General features: G+C 38.2%; 1 protein-coding gene across 1 annotated transcript in view; it reads right to left on the reverse strand.

The window, feature by feature from the left end:
• Positions 1 to 5,326, reverse strand: part of BANK1 (B-cell scaffold protein with ankyrin repeats 1) — a 122,020-nt gene that overhangs the window by 115,612 nt on the left and 1,082 nt on the right. The window lies entirely within an intron of this gene.

The raw sequence follows: 5,326 nt of genomic DNA on the forward strand, positions 1-5,326 counted from the left end.
CTCTTTCTGCCCTCACCAGAATTACATTTGATTTTCTTAAAAATGTGGTACCTGCAGTTAAGTATATCCATAACAATTTTTGCTCTGATCTGATAAAAGACACAAATATGTTTTCTACATGTACCTGAACATTAACAGGATTTTTCCAGTATTTTACATACAAATGAGAGATACCACTCTAACCATCTGCAAGTCCATTTTATTAACAGGCAGCAGAAGCAAGTACCTGCATTATCCATCCAATATTGTACTTCAAAATATCAAGTACTCACAAATCCACCTGTAGTAAAGCATAAAAGAAATTCCTAAGCATTGTGAAGAGAAATGTCAAGTATTTCAAGGAAGGTAAACAAACAGAGTCTTAAAAAAAGCAGACATTTCAGAAAACCTATCTATGAACTCTGTCCCAAGTTTCCAAGAAAACTCATCTCCTAAAAATAATGGGAAGTACTTGGCACTACATGCTTTTGAAAAATCTTAGCATTTTTAAAAAATAACATCTGTCATTTACTTACATTTTTAATGCACACTGATCAAAAACAAAGGAAAAAGGAAGTTTGCTTTCCTCTTCTAATTGCAGTATATATTACTGTGTTCTTTAAAGTTTGAATGCTCTGAATCAATGCTCAGATGGTATGCTAGTAAAACACTGTTCTATGATAAAAGTAGTAACTAAGTATTACTGAATACTGATACTTCAAATAGGCTATACTCAGGCACTAACTGTGCTTCTTACAGATATGTTCTGACTTTTCATTTATCGTGATTTCAAAATACTGCTAAAATAGATTGTACTTGCTGTTGTTAATTTCCTTTCAATAGTTCTCAATATTTGGCAAGAACAAAGAGGCATTAGTTCGCAATATCACATAATAAAAATGACTTCTCATCACCCCTAAGCTTAAAAGAAGCAGTGAACCACAAACTGTAGCAATTTATAAATGCCTCTATAAAGTTTCAAGTAATTTACAGATGTTATGCATGAGATCTGAAACCAAAACGGTGCTTTCCAAGTTCTGCTATACCTCTGCTTGAACTATCTCAACCTCAAACGTGTAAATCTTTTTTTATTTAATTGTACAAGAAGACTCAAAGACATGGAAGAAAAAATAATGATGGGACTGCTTATGACCAGTTTGCTTTAGCTGTCAGATCTGCAATAGCATAAACTATACCCTGTGCCTTACTACAAAGACTTGCTTTCTTACTATGCAGGTAGACAATGAACATTAAATAATCAATGTGTTCAGATTAAATAGATCCCAGTTTAGAATTTAGATCTTGGTATTCCTTACTCCTTTATGTTCACGGCAGCTTCAAAAGGGCTAGATATTTTAAATATCATTATTACCACTTTTGTTTACATTTAATAAAATCTGGCCATCTGTCACAGATCACACAGTAATAGTCTGACTTTAATTTATACAGAAGGTCAGGGCAATTTTATTTTTTAAATGATAACCAGAAATGAATGGACCTCCTAGGAGGATACTATATCACAACCTATTTCTGCTGTTTGCATTGTGGCACTTGAGCTTATTAGGGGAGTGAAAACATTCTTTAGTACCTACAAGCAACTAAAAGAGTACATAAGCAAACCAAATGCCCAAAGACCAGTTTCAAGACACATACAGTTCAGAAAGCAGTGACACTGGTTCTCGAGTCCCTGGACACAAATTGCTTTTCAAAAAACCGAGATAGGTGCTCTTCCCTTCGCCTGTACTGTAGCATCAGTAATACAATTTCTTGTCAATTGCTTATATGAAAACTTCAGCAATCACTGTGTACAATACAAGAGAGACCAGAGAGGATTAGCATATGGAAACATCTTGTTAGGATCAATTTTTTAATCTGAATCAGCAAATAACACTTCTGAAGACATATGGTAGCTTTGCCTTCAGCTTAGCGTATCCCAGTTTTCTTTTTCCTCATACGATTTTAAAAAAACTATAAAATTCTAGTTTCCAGCCAACAGACTCGCCTGAAAATTTCGCATCTGGAGTACACATCAGAGTAACTTCCTTTATCCATAATGAAGATTTTAATTTCTACATTTCAGTGTTAAAATACACAAATGTTGTATTTTTGTTTCTCACTGCAGAAATATCAAAATGTTTCATCAATAATAAGAAATAGAAACTTCATTTCAGAATAATAAATGTATAAAAACATGACAGCAGCTTCTGCAGTACTGGCTTATTTGATACTAAAACTACTAACCTATTATTATTAGTTATATCAATTACTCATACTGTGAAGTTATTGCTGAATCTGCTTCAAAACTCCACCACTAGGCTCCTTAGATTTTGAATCACATCATGGTCTTGAGACCTATTTTTTCCCTAAAAGTGAAAGAATTTCAATCTTTTTAAAGGCTACTAAACATTCAACAGATCCCTAATTCTTGAGAAAAACAAAAATCAAGTACTCTTCGTGTCTGTTCACTAGCTAGATTTCCTCACAGAATGCCTGTAATGTAAACACTGTCCCAGGAACAGTTGGAGGCACAGAAATGTGCATCATATAAATAAAGTGCACACAATGGAAGGTCTCAGTGATGGTATTTATGTTCATGACTCTGGAAAGATGTGATAACTCAAACATGGCATAGTCATTAATAAGCTATCCTCTCAGTGCCTCCTGTCTCAAGTGATGAGAGATGTCACCCAGAATCATGCATTATGGATGTTTTATTTTTACTAGGTACAGTATGTTTAATGACATTTGCATAAAGTTAATCTAGGCTAGGGTTTCTTAAAAAGGACTTGCAAGTAACAAGTCTGTCTCTCCCACCAAGTATCCCATACAGTTTTCAGATTTGAGCAGGACTAGGCATTGGGCAACCCACCTGAAGCAACTACTATACCTCATTGCTAGTGTTCCATCAGGAGACCACTTTTCACTGTGGAAAGAAAGGTTTGGTGCTCTGGTAAAACTGCCAGAGACAGATCTAAGCATGGAGGTTCCAGGTGGAAGATGAGGCTTGTGCAGAGCAGTAAGTGAAACACTGAGACATGCTGACAGAGTATGTCAGCATATTCACTGCTAGCTGAACCTATACTCATGTACTTCCCTGCCAGTGCCAACAAGTGGAGCTGACTGCAAGCTAGGAAACTGGTCATCCCTCTTTGTTGCCCTCACATGTTTGATCAGCAATTATTCCAGTAATTTCACATGCATACTCAAGATGTGACTGCCTTTATTTACCAAAAGCCAAACCTCAAACTTCCCCAGGTCATACATAATAGTATACTGTCATTTATGTAAGATAATCACGAAGTAAACATCTGCGATTATCAGAATACAGCCGACCATCTACATCTAGAAATATGTTTGCCTTAAAACCTGGGATAGTACATGCATATTTAGAAATGCTATTATACATGTATTTTTGCTCATGCACAGTACTTTCTCCTTTAAAGAAGCTTGCAATACTGCAAGTCTAGATAGAAAACCCCTCCTATGAAAGGCTGAATACTAGAAAAGTAACTACACTGATTTTACAACCAGCCTTGGGTAGAAAGCAAAGATGCACTGAGTTTTGACACTTTATCTACAACTTACTTCACAACAGATGGGAAATTCACTTTGCCTTTCTTCTCTAGTGTCTTCCTCTGTATAATGAGTAGCTGGAGTATCTAACATGGTTGCTCTGATGTTATAAAAGTGTACAAAATATTAGGTACTGTAAAAAAATCTGCCTTGTCATCTGAAGTAGTCACTTGAAATGGTGAACCACATGAGTGAACCAAAGCATTAAGTCACTTTTGCAGAGTGAGGCCCTCAGATCTCTTTCTTGATTCCTCATTCATAAAATGACAATAAAATATTATCTTGACTAATAGAAGAGTCACAAAGAAAGCTGAGCTCCCTGCTGCAAGCAATTCAAGCCTCTGGCACCTGACTGCACATCTCTAATTTCCCCTTTATTGATTGCCCAGCTTTGTAGGCACCGGTTTGATTTAAGAATTGCTGAGCCTTTCAAATGCATGTGAAGAAAATAGAAGTAGTAAATAGATGTTATTTCTGTGAATAAGGAAATGTGATTGGGAAGAGTGAACCCTGGAACTATTCCAACCTGCCTCTGATTTACATTTAGCTTGAGTCTTTTTATCTTTTAATCTTTTTTTTTTTTTCCTCCAGTAAATAGGATAATAATACATTCCAATACTATCAAGGAAGTAAAAAAAAAAAAAAGAAAACTAACAGTTTTGAGCCACACAGATAATGTGACAAACACCAATGAACACATGAATGAGCAAGTTAATATTTCTGTGCAGCATTTGCTTTAGTACAGTATAACACAAGGTGAGATCCTATACTGAATGCTGAGAGACTGAAAATGATAATCACTTTTTAATTCACAACACGGCATGTGACAGCTAATTAAGACTATCTCAGAGTGGATGTACATGTAGGACAGAATTAACACTAGAATCATAGAACAGTAGGGGTTGAGACCTCTGGAGATCATCTAGTCCAACCCCCTTGCCAGAGCAGGATCACCTAGGGCAGGTCACACAGAAATGACTCCACACAACCTCTCTGGGCAGCCTGTTCCAGTGCTCCATCACCCTTACAGTAAAGTAGTTTTTCCTCCTGTTGAGGTGCAACTCCCTGTGTTCCCTTCTCCTATCACAGGGCACCACTAAAAAGAGACTGGCCCACTCAGCCACTCTTCAGGTATTTGTAAACATTCATAAGATCCCTTTCCGTCTGCTCTTCTCCAGACTAAACAGCCCCAGGTCTCTCAGCCCTTTCTCATAAAAGAAGAGTTCCAGGCCCTTAACCATCCTTGTAGCCTTTCATTGGACTCCCTCTGAACTGGGGAGCCCAGACTGGACACAGTACCCCAGGTGTGGCGTTACCAGGGCAGAGCGGGGGGGGAGGAGAAGCCCCCTCACCCTGCTGGACACTCTTCTTAACGCACCCCATTGCTTATGCCTTTTTCATTCCCTAAACTTTCCATGCCAGACTCCCAGCTCTTCAGAAAAGCTGTGCACTGCAAAGCAGTAACAGGTGCATTGAATACCGCCTGCAATTGAGGACTATTTTGAAGGAAGAGTTTTCTAAAACTGTCTTGAAGTCCTAAGAAAAGCCGCCTCAGCGAAAATTCTGGCATAATTTGACATGAAAACATGTAAACCAATAACAAGAATTGCAAAATGGAAAAGCACTGAGCTTCATGGAAAACACCTCACAGAGGTTTTCCCGCTCTCCGACACCCTCGGACGACAACCTGCAGAAGCAAAGGCACTTCCCGGGCAGCACCGCTTCTCCCCCCTTCACCGACAGCCCCCCCGGCCCCCGGGAGCAGCCCCGCAGA

This window comes from Chaetura pelagica, unplaced genomic scaffold (genome assembly GCF_000747805.2).
Source record: "Chaetura pelagica isolate M959 unplaced genomic scaffold, ChaPel_1.0 scaffold188, whole genome shotgun sequence".
In the NCBI taxonomy this organism is placed as follows: domain Eukaryota; kingdom Metazoa; phylum Chordata; class Aves; order Apodiformes; family Apodidae; genus Chaetura; species Chaetura pelagica.